The sequence below is a fragment of the Beta vulgaris genome, chromosome 9 (assembly GCF_026745355.1).
Source record: "Beta vulgaris subsp. vulgaris cultivar EL10 chromosome 9, EL10.2, whole genome shotgun sequence".
NCBI lineage: Eukaryota > Viridiplantae > Streptophyta > Magnoliopsida > Caryophyllales > Amaranthaceae > Beta > Beta vulgaris.
In genome coordinates this window covers 19,456,186-19,471,759 of record NC_079210.1, presented here as the reverse complement: position 1 = coordinate 19,471,759, position 15,574 = coordinate 19,456,186, and the positions used below count along the sequence as shown (strand labels likewise).

At 37.1% G+C, this 15,574-nt stretch overlaps 1 long non-coding RNA gene across 1 annotated transcript; it reads left to right on the top strand.

Annotated features, from left to right (window-relative positions):
* Positions 1-8,125: 8,125 nt before the first annotated feature.
* LOC104903329 (uncharacterized) lies at positions 8,126-9,439 on the top strand. The gene is made up of 3 exons (XR_791451.4): positions 8,126-8,275; positions 8,468-8,517; positions 9,309-9,439. It is a non-coding gene; the product is annotated as an uncharacterized LOC104903329 (long non-coding RNA).
* Positions 9,440-15,574: the final 6,135 nt, after the last annotated feature.

Genomic DNA, 15,574 nt, shown 5'->3' with positions numbered 1-15,574 from the left:
TGCCTAATTTTAATGAAGTTTTTGAAGTTGAGTGTGATGCCTCCGGAGTTGGCATTGGTGCTGTCCTTTCACAAAATGGGCGCCCTCTAGCCTATTTTAGTGGAAATTGAAATGAAGCCAAGAGGAAGTACTCCACTTATGACAAGGAGTTTTATGCATTGGTTCGAGCTCTAGATCATTGGCGCCACTATCTCATTGCTAAGGAGTTTATACTCCATTCTGATCATGAGGCGCTTAAATTCATTCAAAGCCAACACAAGCTTCAACCACGCCATGCTAAGTGGGTGGAATTCCTTCAAACATTCCATTTCACCATCAAGCACAAGGCGGCAAATGAATAAGGAGCTGATGCACTTTCAAGGAGGTACCTGCTTTTGACTTCTTTAAAACCTAAAGTTGTTGGATTAGAGTTGTTAAAAGAATGTTACAAGAATGATAAGGATTTTGGTGTTATGTTCGAGAAATGCCATAATCATGCTGTTGGAGAATTCTATCTCTTGAAGGGGTTTCTTTTCAAAGGAAATCAACTATGCATTCCAAGATCAAGTGTTCGAGAATCTTTGATTAAAGATTTCATGAAGGAGGTCTTGCTGGTCACTTTGGCATTGAGAAAACAGTCTCATTGGTTGGTGAATACTTTCATTGGCCAAAGCTAGCACGAGATGTTGACTTCTTAATTAAGAGATGTTTAGCTTGTCAAAAGGCTAAAGGACATTTGTTGCCTCAAGGATTATACATGCCACTCCCAATTCCTCAAGCTCCATGGGAGGATGTGAGCCTTGATTTCATTGTTGGACTACCTAAAACTCGAAACCATAAAGATTCAATCATGGTGGTAGTTGATAGGTTTTCTAAAATGGCTCACTTTGTTGCTTGTCATACTACTTATGATGCTGTAAATGTAGCTAACTTGTATTTCAGGGACATAGTTCGAATCCATGGCATTCCTAAGTCTATGGTGAGTGATAGAGACTCGAAGTTCCTTAGCCATTTTTGGCTCACTTTATGGCGAAAAATGGGAACCAAGCTGAAGTTTAGCACTTCTAGCCACCCTCAAACCGACGGTCAAACGGAGGTCACCAATAGGACTCTGGCACCTTGCTTCGAGCCCTAATCACCAAGAAACCAAGCCAATGGGAAGTTGTTACCCCACGCTGAATTTGCATTCAATAGGGTGCCTAGCAAGACTACTGGTCTTAGTCCCTTTTACATTGTCTATGGCTTGGATCCTTGTACTCCCTTAGACCTTGCTCCTTTTCCACCACCACAAAATATAGCCATGATGCAAATACACGAGCCCTTGAAATCAAGCAACTCCATGAGCATGTACGTGAGAAGATAGAAAAGCCAATGCACGTGTGAAAGAAAGAATTGATAAGAAGAGGCGTGAAGTGTCATTCCAAGCAGGAGACATGGTGTGGATTCATCTCCGGAAGGAACGATTTCCATCCAAAAGAAAGTCCAAATTGAGTCCAAGGTCCGATGGTCCATTCAAAGTGCTCGGCAAAGTGAATGATAATGCTTATAAGGTGGAACTTCCGGATGACTATGGAGTTTCGGATACCTTTAATGTTGCTGATTTGAGTCCTTTCTATGAGGATGATGAACTTTTGCCAAGTTTGAGAGCAAACCCTTCCAAAGAAGGGGAGGATGATGGAGGACCATCTACACATGATACACATGATCCGAAACTGACTAGTATGGTAGCTTTGACAATGCATGAAGTCCTAACTTCTTTGGTTCCTTCTATGATCGTTGTTGAGTCCTTGATTAGTTATGTTCATTAGTTTCCTTTATTAATTGTCGAGTTGTAAAGAGTCCTAGTGTAGCTGGAGTCTTTGTTTCTTTTGCTTTTGATATTTTCGAATGATCTATTTAGGACAAGTGTTGTGTAGTTGAGTCATGTAAAAACACATTTGAAGTGCTGGAATAGAAGTTGTTGTTGCACGCCTACATGGTCAGCCACAAGCAAAGGAGATCATGCCTTGAATATAGGAACCACTTCCTAGTTCAAAGGCGCCACATTCAAAGAGGGAGCAGCCACGCCTTTGAAGGAGTTTGTTCCTATTTTCGTGGCCTTAAGGCATGCTGATCAGTTGGGCCACGTTCTTCTACATGATTTAATGGAGATCATGGCTTAGTTCATGTAGATCATAGCTTAGTTTATTTTCGTTATTTTAATTATGTCAAAAAAAATCAGAAAATGGCTTGTAAGACTTGTATATATACTACGGAAATCAATGAGAAGATCATCAAGTTTTATGACCAAAATACATGTGTGTATTAACCTTTGCTTTTCTTTGGCGTTTCTTGGATTAGAAACTTATAAGAAATTCATCCTTTGCTTAATTAACATTGGCACGTTAATTTGTGACCTTAGGAAGTTCTAATTTCATTGAGTGGTGTTTCTGTATCTCTTTGAAGCTAGAATACACGCCCAAGTTGAGGGAAGCTTCGGTTTCTTCCTTAGCTTGTTTCTATCTCTTCTTTGTATGTTCCTACTTGCATGTACGAGCATACATCAGAAAAGCAAGGATTTAAGAGTATTATTTTCCTTCCACTTTCTCTCCTTTCCAATCAAACCCCTCTTATTTTCTTTTACCAAACATGAGAAAGTTTGTTTCTACATTTCCTTTTCTTTCATTTCCATCCAAATCCTTCCTACCAAACAAAGCCTTAAAACATTTACATTTATAACTTATGAGGTTCCTCATATTATCTCTCTCCTTATATTATTAGTCCACATCACTTTTTACTACTTTTTCAAGAAACTAGTATTTCGGGCCCGAGCATTATCCCGGGTTGGTATTGTTTCCCGAATTTAATATGGATTTTTTTCCACTCCCATTTGAATATATTAAGGAAAACTCAACATTTAAAAGGTACAAATATAATAATGTGAACACTTAAAGCATGATTAAAAGTTGGTTGAGATGGTAATTGTATTATGTATAATAGCAAGAGGTCACGGGTTGAAATCTTATTGCAAGCTAATTATTCTTTTGTTAATTGACATGACTTATGTACACATTGGACAATTCTAGTGGAGAAACTAGGTGCCACGTGACGTGTATACATTGTCATGCACGTCTTTTAATATATTTGTATAGATATATGATAGACCCCTAACCGTTAATTGCCAAAAATAACTAACAAGGACACGTTGGCACCTACGTCTTAAAATTAACGTAAACAACCTTTTTGGTGTACAAACAACATCAAGTATAAAATACAATATGTTATTTCACTATTTTGATAATGACATATAATTAAAGTTTACATGATTTTAGTTTATTAAATCCGATTTTTAGTTTATTATGTTAGAAGTAATTTCATATGTCTTAGATTTATTGTTTTGTTTATTTTATTTTGTTAGATTTATTCTTTAAGTTTTTAATTAGTTTAGTTATCGTTAGATTTCACAAATAATATGTTAAATAACTTATGAAGAATTGATTAGGAGTTTAATCAAGATTAAGTTGTTTATAAATTATTTGTAATGTTCGGTGAATATTATGGATGTAACAAAGTTAATATATTAAGGTTCCATAATAGTGTGTTTAGTTAGTGTGTGTGTAGCATCTTCGGTTTGCCTACAATCTAGGAGCCGCCAATCACTAACCTAAGTATGCGCTTAAAAATAGATCGTTGAGGTAGTTTCTACATTTTAGGAACCACGACAACCAATCTATTTATAAGGCGTGCGAACGTGGAGAAGTGGCTACGTTTAAGGAAGCCAACTGCTAACGGAATTATCACAACGGATACATTGTGGAGAAGTGGCTGAAGCTACGTGGGATAATGGAGAAGATCTTGGAGAAGATCGTGGAGAAGAACACGAGAAGAAAGGACCCTACAAATAGAGTTTTGTAATGATCTTAAAAATATACTTTCAGAATTTTATGTAATATTCTTAGTGAAAGTACATTCGGTTTTCTTCTTCTTAGAAATTGATGTATTATACATTGGGTTGAGTGAATCTAAGTCTGTAATCATTTTGAGAGAAAAAGAGAAAGAGAAAGAGAAGAGAGAAAGAGAAAAGACTTTGAGTGAAGTCAAGGGAGAAGTCAACTGTTCAAGGGGAACAGGCTGACAGAGAACCAGTTCCTAGAGGAACAGAGTTGGTCCAAGTTTAGGTTGTACAAAAGAGAGTCTTTTGGCCTAAAAGTTATTAAAGAGAATTGAGTCAAAATCCCTCGTGGTCAAGTTTTTTCTTCCTATTGAGCCTAGGAAGTTTTCCTTGTAAAAATCTCGTGGTCCTAGTTCTTTCTTAATTCATGCAATTATTTCTTTCTTATTCAATCATTCTTTTATTTCCGCAAAAAGTTTGAAAATCTCTCCAACTACAATTCACCCCCCCTCTTGTAGATGCTTAAGTGTTCGTCCAAGACTAACAATTGGTATCAGAGCCTAGTTCCTCCAAAATCAGTTAACACTGAGGAGCTAGGTCTTGGAAACGATGAACACATCAGGAGAAAGATTGGAAGAAGGTTACTCAACTCAGCGTCCTCCAATGTTCAATGGCAAGTATTATTCATAGTGGAAGAATCGTATGGAAATATTTATCAAGGCCGAAAATTATCAAGTTTGGAGAGTAATAGAGATCGGTGACTTCGAAGTCACAGAGAAAAATGAAAAAGGTGAAGAAATCCCCAAGCCACTCTCCAAATATGATAAAGATGACTTCGACAAGATGAAGATGAATAACTTGGCCAAAAAGATTCTCCACTGTGGTCTTGGTCCCCATGAACACAATCGAATCATGGGATGCAAATCAGCCAAGCAAATGTGGGAACTTCTTCAAGTTACTCACGAAAACAAACGAAGTCAAGAGATCAAAGATTGACATGCTCATGCACAAATATGAGCTATTTCAAATGAAGCCTAAGGAGTTTGTTCAAGAGATGCTCACAAGATTCTCCAACATCATTAATGAACTTGTATCTCTAGGAAAGATCATCATTCCCGAGGAACAAGTACGAAAAGTTCTACGAAGTCTTCCTCAGGATGAAAAATGGATGGCAAAGGTTACTGCCCTGCTTGAAACAAAATATTTCACCACATTCAATATTGAACAACTTTCCGGTTCCTTGTTGACTCATGAAATCCATCTAGGAACTCATGAAGTTGACTCTAATAGGCCTAAGGCATTGGCTCTAAAGTCCGATGACTTAGAGGATTCAGAAACTGATGATGAAGAGGCAGCACTGATCGTGAAAAGATTCAAAAAGTTCTTCAACAAGAACTACAAAGAGATGGGAAAGGAACAACAAAAACCTTTCTCAAAAGTTGATATGAGAAGGGCCATGGTAGCTGCCTGGGGAGAATCTGATTCAGACGAGGAGCAGGAACAACCAGAAGAGGAGACAACTCATTTATGTCTCATGGCAAAAACAGACGAGGAAGAAGACTTGCCAAACAACAAGCACTAGTGGAAAAAAGTTCTTTTGCTACTTGTCAAATGCTTTGGTTGTTTCACAAACGGAGCATTTGGTGAGTTCCTTTAATATTTTAATAAAAAAAATTCACAAATGCTCCGTTTGACCAGAGCATTTGTTATTCTTGCCACTTTTTTTTTCACTCGCTCCCCTCCTCTCCTCGATTCTACTTACTGCTCTCCCCCTTATGATTTTTCTCTTGCTTCAGTCAGTTCGACACACTCTCTTTCTCCCTTTCTATCTCTTAACCTCTCCACTCATCTACCCTGTGGAAGTCTCAAACAAACATTTTCTCGTTCAACCCTCCCAAATCCTATTTCCCTCTTCTTCGATCTTAATCGTTAAAACCCTGTCAACAATGAACTTCCCCAATTTCACTCTCTATCCTATAAACCCTAGTTTCTCCCTTCCAATTCGAACTTTGCTTCTCTCACAAACCCTAGAAATTCTCAAATGGCATCGAAGGAGGTTTTTAATTTGCTGAACTTGTACCAAGATGATGACGACAACGACATGGAAGATGCCGAAAAGACCGAAAATGAAGACGAAGTTACATAATATGAGCCACAAAGAAGTGTAGAAGAATTGTGAGATGCGAACAAAGATGAATTGCGAGGTATAGATATCTCTCAACTTCCCCAATTTCACTCTCTCTCCTATATCTCTTGCTGATCTCTCGCTGGCTGCTCTGCTCCGATGCTAGATCCGCGCAATTTGGAGCAGCAGTAGCCCTAGAATCTATGGTTCTAGGGTTCAATTCACTGCTCGTGCTATTCAATTTCATTGTTCACTCTACTGTATTTTAGGGCTTGATTTTGAAATAAGGTAGACTCGGGGTTTCTCTCACTCAACCACCGTCCTCTCTGTTTACTCCTCTCACTCAACCACCATTTTCTTCTATATGTCAACCAAACAAGAATGGTAATGTTGTTTGTATGTCCTGGGATGGTCCCGTTTCCTCGGTTAAACTTATCCCTCAGGGCCGAAATCTTGAGGTAAATTTCTTTCCATCTAGAGTTTCTCTTTTTAATTTCTATGTTTTTTTATACTCAAATTTCATGTGGGTTTTGTTTATTTGGGTGTTTGGACATCTGGGTCCTTTTTAGTTTTGTGATATATGAAGATACATCATGTAGTGTAATCTTTGAAGTAGTATTTGTTAGAAATCTTAGGTGTGAGATATTCAATTTTATTGGTTATATTATATCATCTGTTGGGATATTACTAAATTTTAGAACTATTTTCAGCTATAGGATGCTTATTTGATTATGATTTGAGAGTTGCTGTTATCAATCTTTTGCTTAACTATCCAGTATTCTGAATTCAAAATCTCATATTTGCTACTTGATATTGTAATGTGGTTAATTGGGTGGATGGTCTTAGTCATGTAGATCCTCAATAATGAAGCTTTCTCGTTTGATGCTATTTTGCTGATACTTGTTTCATCAATCTGTGTTCTTATGCTAAGAGAACTCACATGTGAGTTGGAAGGACGCATGCAGAGAAATTGAATCCAGGCATTTTTTTTTTTTTTTGCAAAATTATGGTCTGAGTTTTTTCAATTTTCGCTGTTCGATCTGGAATTTCTTTGTTATGAAATTGTTCAATCTGTTTTTTATTTATAATATCTTATGTTGATATATTTTTTTGTTCAATGTTTTGGATTTATGTTAGTATATACTAATACAAAATGGTTTGGATCTTGAATTTTGTGATTTTTGATTTTGTTATGTGAAGACGTTTTTGGTGTATGCAACCTAAATATATAACTGTTCTTTAAAATTTTTTTCGTCTGAGTTGTCTTTAATCTTGGCCTAAGATCTTTAAACTCCACCTAGGCTTCAATACCAAGTCAAGTACGTTGTTTGTCAAATGGATATTATATTATTTTCAAATTCATAAAAAATTACATCATGTTTAGGGACAAATGCTTTGGTACTAGTGTTATTATTTCATGATAATCAGCAACAAGTCTTCCTAGTGTTTGCACTGCACCAAACTCTTATTTTTGGGTTGTTTGTGATTCCAAAATATGAATCAATTTGAAATCCTATCCTGTGTTCTTTCTTCTATTAGTTATCATTATGAAGAGACTGAGATCGTCATAGTTGCCTATTTATTTATCTTACCCATATTTATGCATGAAAGTATTTTTTGAGCTTTTTAAAGCTGCAGTATTTTTTGACCATCAAAGTACAATATGTAATTGAGTGGTCTAAGCTGAAATCTAATTCTTGCATAATGTATCCCTTTTCACCCCCTGTGGCCCTGTCCTAGATCCCAAAAGAAAATAAAAAGAAAAGAAAACCTAAAATCTGACATATACTGAGGTACACTCTCTCTCCTAAGTCTGACCCTTTGAGCTTTTAAAAAGCTTAGATGAAGATGATGAGGTGGAGAGCATTTGATCTGGAATGATCCCTAATATTATATTCAGGGTACCTGCTGTAGATGTCACAGCTATGAGCTGTGTTTCCTGGCAAGTTTGTGGCAAATGTAACTCTCTATCTTACGTCTTCATCAAGCTCATTTTGAGTAATCGAGCCTCTCAACTTCTCAGTATCATCTACATTATTTGGAAGAGTCCTAAACATTAATCGTACACAAGATCTTAGGCCACAAGAGTCTCCTTCCTTTTGGCGTTGTGTTATTAGCTGTTTGTTTCAGGGCTTTTAGAGAGCAAGAAGAAGTCATCTTTTCTGAAGATTTTGACTTCTCATAGTTGTTATTTGTTATACGAATGTAGTTGGTGTCCGTAAAGCTCGAGAAATTGCTGGAAGCTTTCAGTTGCCTATAATTGGGGTGCATCACATGGAGGCTCATACTATAGTAGCGAGGTATGGCTGACATCCCTGCGCAGAATCAATTGCCTAATGCCTAACATTATATGATGAATTTTGATCAGTTTTTAGAACTTCCATAGTTTGTCGTTTTTTAGCTGAGTTTTGATTCTGAAGAACCTTGTTTCTTCTGCACCCCATTAAAGCTACTGTATTATGTCGCATCTCATAGTTTTCCTTGTTGTCCAGGTTGACTCATAGAAACCTGCAGTTTCCCTTCATGGAACTGCTTATTTCAGGTAATGATGTTTCTCAAAGTCATTCTTTTGCACTTTTTCTGTTAAACCAGGCTGAAATTGAGTCTCAAATTTTCTAATACTTCCATGATCTCTCAGGACTGAGTGATGATGCAGTATATGGTGCCTTTCCATCTAATCATTGTTATAGTCAGAAACGAATTGGTTCTAGTGTCTTCTACTTTTACATATTTTTCTTTAAATTGCCAACATTCAGATATTGAGGCTCTATGTTCCAACAATAGAGTTGAAAACATTGGAGAATAAGTTAAAGTCTGACATAAGATTGAGAATTATGTAATATTAAAGGACTTAATAACCTGTGCAGTTAAGGTTACATTTAGCCATTTGTTATAATGATCTTGGTAATCTGTGAAAGATACTTTTCAAACCTAATTACAGCCAGCTTTATCCCATCTAATTGCTTAAGGAACTGAGCGGGTGTTTGGTATGGGGGTTATAAGAAAGGGAAAGGGAATTAAGACCCTTCTTTTACATATCCCTTTCTCCATTGTTCCGCCAGATGTGTTAATCCTGATCTCCCCCCTCCCCTTGAGATTTCAAATCCCCCATACCACTCTACACCATGGCTTCCCTTAACCACCATCATAGCTTCCCAACAGCCACACACCACCACAGTCAACCACCTTGCTTAGAAACCCAGCAAACCTCCCATCCACTCCATCCAACCACCTCTCAATCCGACATCTAGTAACCGCTTCATTATGTAGATCTTTCAAGTGTTACTTGTAATGCTATACTGAGTATCTCTTGGACTTCATCTTTCCTTCCAGGAGGACACAATCTTCTAATTCTTGCACGTGATCTGGGATTACATACAACTTGGAACAACCATAGATGATGCCATTGGTGAAGCATATGACAAAACAGTAAAGTGGCTTGGTTTAGATATGAGGAGTGGTGGTCCTGCTATAGTGGATCTTGCTCGAGAGGGTGATCCTATGTCTATAAGATTCAAAGTGCGTGTCTTTTTTTTTCTTAAACGTTTCCTAAGTCACATTTATTGGCCTGCATACATATGGTTTTCCAAATATTGTTTTATTGGACTGTTTCATCACCAGTTTTATCTTCTGTTAGACTCCAATGCAACAACACAAGGATTGCAACTTTTCCTTTGCTGATCTGAAGACCAAGTGAAGTTGGCAGTTGCATCAAAAGACATGTAAGCATCTGCATCTGCTAGGAGCAAGGGTGGTCGTTACTTGTTTATATTAAGCTACCCTGTATACAGAAAAAGATAGGCATGTGTGCGTCCTTTTTTTTTCTAAAGGGGTGGGGGGTTGGGGGTGGGGGAGGAAGCAAGACTAAAGTTACAAACCTCTGCATATATGGGTAATCAGGCCTATTCTCTAGGGCTTTCTGAAATAGGTGGTTGGGGTTGACACGTTCATCTTATTATCTGCAACTCTACAAGGCTTGCTACTATAACTTCTTTCTTCTTCGTTTGACTTTTTTTGTACTTGCACAATGTGCAAAAATTTCCTTTCATTGATAATATAATGAAATTGGTAACTTTTGACTTTTTTTTCACTAGCTCAATGTAATTTCATTTATCTGCAAAAAGTTCCATTCATTGATAATATAATGAAATCCTGCTTTCTTGGGCTGCATAATTTAATCTTTTAGTTAACTGATTAGATGTCACAGCTAGTGCTACTATCTTTCACTAGAGTGTTCCTTTTATCTGATCGAAGTGTCGAATCAAAGAGTTCTTTTTGTATAGCTGTTGTATATGTAAAGCTTGACAACCTGTTACTCATGCTGCTGGCCAGCAGGGGTAGCAGGTCTGAATTTTTTTTTTTATAAGAAATGCTCAAATGCTCCGGTTGTTAAGGAAAAACCGGAGCATATAAAACAAAATGCTCTGGTTGTAAACCGGAGCATTTGTAAAATGCTCAAATGCTCGTATGACGTTTGCTACGCGTTAAATACGGAGCATTTGGGGCCTAAACAACCGGAGCATTTGAGGTTTTTTCTACTAGTGAAGGTACGCATAAATGTTATTGAAGAATAGTTAAAAGAACTTTCAAAGAATCAATTAATAAAACTACTTTTGGAAACTTTGGATGACTACAAGGCCATTTGTGTTAGAGAAGAAAATTTAGAAAAAGCCTTAGAAGTCACCAAAGGTCATTCAAATTGGTTTAAAACAGTGAATGCAAACATTGAGGAAAGATTCTTTGAAGTCTTTGGTGAAAAATGACGTATTCGAGAAGCTTTTGAAAATGCTAAAAATAAAAATTATTTCTTGAATATGGAAATGGCTGAATTGAAACTATTCGTTCCTGAAGGAACCAGTTCCTCTATAAATACCAGATCCGAGTTCGAAAAGTTAAAATTCGAACATGAAAAGGTTTAGTAAATATCTGGTACTTAAAGAGAAAATGGAATCTTCAAGAACGACTCTTCCTGATCCAGTAAGCTGGATACAAAAATATAAAAATGAAGGAAGAAGTGGGTTAGGTTTCAATCACAAGAAGAAAAACAAAATGAAAAAATATGTTGATCTTCCAAGCAGCCGAATATGCTCTTACTGTGGGAACAGTGGACACTTAGTGTCTGACTGTTCCTCCAGAGAAGAACATATTGAAATGAACACCCACTTAGTTAAACAAGTTTGGAAAGTTAAGAAAATAAAGCCCGACAGAGGAACCCAAGTCAAACTGGGTTCCTACCACTGACTGATTGCTTTGATACAGGCTAAAGTGAGGGGGAACAACCTGTGGTACCTCGATAGCGGTTGTTCTAAACACATGACAGGAAAAAAGAGAAATTTCTCTCGCTTTCAGCCTATGATGGAGGAACTGTGACCTTCGGAGACAATCTTACCGGTAACATAGTTGCAATAGGGAAGGTAGGAAAGTCTAAGTCACATTCCATAGACAATGTATTTTTGGTCGAGGGTTTAAAACATAATCTGCTTAGTATTTCTCAATTTTGCGACAAAGGGAACATGTAAATTTTACTGATGAATGTTGTGTAGTAAGTAATGCAGGAACAGGTACCAAAATCTAGAAGGAACAAGGAAAGGGAACACCTACGTTGTTGATCTCAACCTTGTTCCTAGGAACAATCTAACGTGTTTAAGTGCTGTCAATAATGAACCACTTCTTTGGCATAAAAGATGTGGTCACGCAAGTATAGCATTACTCCAGAAGCTAAGTGGTAAGGACTTGGTGGTTGGATTACCAACTATAAAAGTCTCAACCATGAAGTTTGTGGACCTGTGCAAAAGGTAAACAAGTTAGATCCTCGTTCAAATCAAAGAAAATGGTAAGCACACAAAGTCCCCTTGAATTGATTCATATGGACTTGTGTGGCCCTGTTCGAATCCAAAGTCGATCTGGTAAGAGATATGTGCTTGTAATAGTTGATGATTTTTCAAGATACACTTGGGTTATTTTTCTCATAGCAAAGATGAGACATTTGATGAATTTGTTAACTTTGCAAAAAGAACTCAAAGAATAAGTGGTTTTAAAATTAAGCACTTGCGTTCTGATCATGGTAAGGAGTTTGAAAACTCCAAATTTGATGAGTTTTGCAGAAATGAAGGTCTTGATCACAACTTCTCAGCTCCTAGAACTCCACAACAAAATGGCGTGGTAGAACGGAAGAATCGCACTTTGGAGGACATGGCAAGAACAATGATCATAGCAAGCAATCTTCCGAAGAATTTCTGGGCTGAAGCAGTGAATACGGCATGCTACATAATCAATAGAGTCATGCTAAGACCTATTGTCTTGAAGACCCCTTATGAGCTACTCAAAGGAAGAAAACCCAATATCTCGTACTTTAGAATCTTTGGCTGTAAATGCTTTGTACATAACAATGGTAAAGACAATTTAGGAAAGTTTGATGCTAGAAGCGATGAGGCTGTTTTTATTGGATATGCTTTAAGTAGTAAGGCATATAGAGTTTACAACAAACGAACAATGTGTGTTGAGGAAAGTGTCCATGTTATTTTTATGAGACTAACTCTCTGCAGGAACCAAGTCATGAAAATGACTTTGAAATAGGACTGACTCGTATTGAGGAGTCAGTAAACATTGATGAGGAACTAACACCTGCAGGAACTGACAAAAAAATATTTTGAAGAAGAGATAGCTGTTCCTGATCTGTTATACAGGAGGAACAGGCACCAGAAATTCATCCAGTAGACGAGACGAATGAAGCTCCTCAATGGAGGAGCAGAGACAAGAAGATTTGAACCAAGACCTGGAAACACTTGAAATCCCATCCATTGGATTTAATAGTAAGTGATATTGAAAAGGGAACTCAAACGAGATCCCACTGAAAAATTTTGTGCTTTCCATGCCTTTTTGTCTATGACAAAACCACGAGATCACAATATACTGGAGTCTGACTGGATAAACGCCATGCAAGAGGAACTGAATGAGTTCCAGAGGAACAAGGTCTGGCATCTTGAGACCAAGCCTAAAAACCAAAAGGTGATTGGACTAAAATGGGTCTTCAGGAACAAGCTAGACGAACATGGAACAGTCATAAGAAACAAAGCCAGACTCGTAGCCAAAGGGTATAATCAACAAGAAGGTATTGACTTTGATGAAACCTTTGCTCCTGTAGCTAGAATAGAAGCAATAAGAATTTTGATTGCCTTTGCATCATTCATGGGTTTTAGGTTGTACCAAATGGACGTCAAATGTGCCTTTTTAAATGGATATTTGATTGAAGACGTCTATGTGGAACAACCTCTGGTTTTGAAAACCGGATCTTCCGAATCATGTCTATAAGCTAGATAAAGCTCTTTATGGGCTTAAGCAAGCTCCTAGATCATGGTATGAAAGACTTTCAAAATTCTTACTTTCTAATGACTTTATACGAGGCAAAGTTGATAGGACCCTGTTCTTCGATCCAAAGGAACAGACATCCTAGTGGTTCAGATTTATGTGGATGATATAATTTTTGGTGCAACTAACGAATCTCTTTGTAAAAATTTGCTGAGTTAATGCGTAGTGAATTTGAAATGAGTATGATGGGAGAGTTAAACTTCTTTCTCGGTTTGCAAATCAAGCAAACTGAAAAAGGAACAATGATCCATCAACAAAAATACGTAAAGGAGTTATTGAAAAAATATGGACTGGATCAAGCAAAATCAAACCATACTCCTATAGGAACAGGTACAAGGTTAGATGAGGATCAAAGTGGTAAGTCCGTAGATCAGAAACTCTATAGAGGTATGATTGGTTCCTTACTTTATCTAACTGCTAGTAGGCCTGTATATCCTTTAGTGTTGGTTTATGTGCAAGATTCCAATCAAATCCTAAGGAATCCATTTGACAGCTGTCAAAAGGATTCTTAGATATTTGAAAGGAAGTGATGATCTTTGTTTGTTCTATCCTCGAAGTGACATCTTTGATCTAGTAAGCTATTCCGATGCTGACTATGCTGGAGACTTGGTGAATCGCAAAAGTACATCGGGTATTATCCAGTTCCTAGGATCAAGCTTGGTTTCTTGGAGCTCAAAGAAACAAAACACTGTTGCTCTTTCCACAGCAGGCTGAATACGTGGCAGCTGCTGCTTGCTGCTCTCAGGTATTATGGATCAAGCAAAGGTACGTGACTTTGGCATAAAATTAAGTGTGTTCCTATATTCTGTGATAACACTAGTGCTATTTGCATTTCCAAGGATCCAGTTCATCACTCTAGAGTCAAGCATATTCACATTAGACATCATTTCCTAAAAGACAATGTAGAGAAGGGATTAGTCAAAGTTGATTTTTGTCCTACTGAAAATCAAATAGCTGACATATTGACTAAACCTCTATCTAGGGACAGGTTTGAAAAGATACGCTTGGAACTAGGAATGATAAAAATTGTTTAAATGTACACATGATGTTGATTCCCCCAAATTGTTTCTTACTAAGTATGTCCTGCAACTTCATGAATTAAATTTCATACACCTAGGGTCAAGTATAAGGACTCACATATATCTCTGATTATTACCCTTAGTGTCCTTGCACATATTTGGTACGTATGTAGTTTGTATATTATGGACACATTATTATCATATGCAAGAGTAAATTTTTTTTTTTTTCATTTTTTCTAATTTACCTCCAATTTTTCTAATTTACCTCCAATTTTTCTTGTCTCTTTTTCTTTTCACACCTTTTTGTCCAAAAATTAAAAAATTAATCTGAATTATGGCCAAAATTACGCGTTCAATTAATCTAGGTTAAATGAAGAAACTTCATTAATTGCCTTCCAAAAACCCATAAACCGTTTCATTAAACCTAACTCTCCATTTCTTTTCACACGGAATCATGATTACTTTATAAACCCAACACATCAAATCACTGACCCCTCATAATTTCCTTCTCACATCAACTCACAAGTCTCTCTCTCTCTCCTCTTCCTCATCTTCAACCTCACACCAAAACTCTGTCACCATGTCTTCCAAAACTCAAAATTCCGGTGATCATGAAAATTTCCGCAAGAGAAAACACCATCTATGATGAATTAAGTGCTCAAGAATCATCCAAGAAACAGCAGATTCTACCGGGTCAAAATCGGCATCCTCTGCACCTGTTTCTCTCTCTCCGAAAAAGGAAGAAGGTGAAAACGAGATTGAAAGCGATCAAGAACAAGAGATTATTGTACCTACAAACGAGGTAAGAAAACAAAATCTTCACAATTTCTTGTGGGCTTTTGTGTAGACATTGCATGGTTCAAAAAGTCTAAGTGGAATGAGTTATTGAAAATTTTGAAATTTCAGAAGTGGTTAAAAATTGTTAGCATAGATGAGGGTCTTTATGAAAAGAGATGAAAGCTTTTTGTTCTGGGTTTACCATAACTGAGGGTGTGTGTGTGTCAATTGTCAATGGGTCTGTAGTTACCATTACTGAGAAGAAACTGGGGGAATGGTTTGATGTTCCACATGAGGGTTACAAGGACTACATTAAGGGTAGGGCTAAGTTAAACATCAATGGAGTTACCAATGCTCAAATTCTTACTTTCTTTAACGGCAATTCTAATGCTTTATTTTTAGATCAAAAAGAATTGTCTCCATTTCATAAGCTGC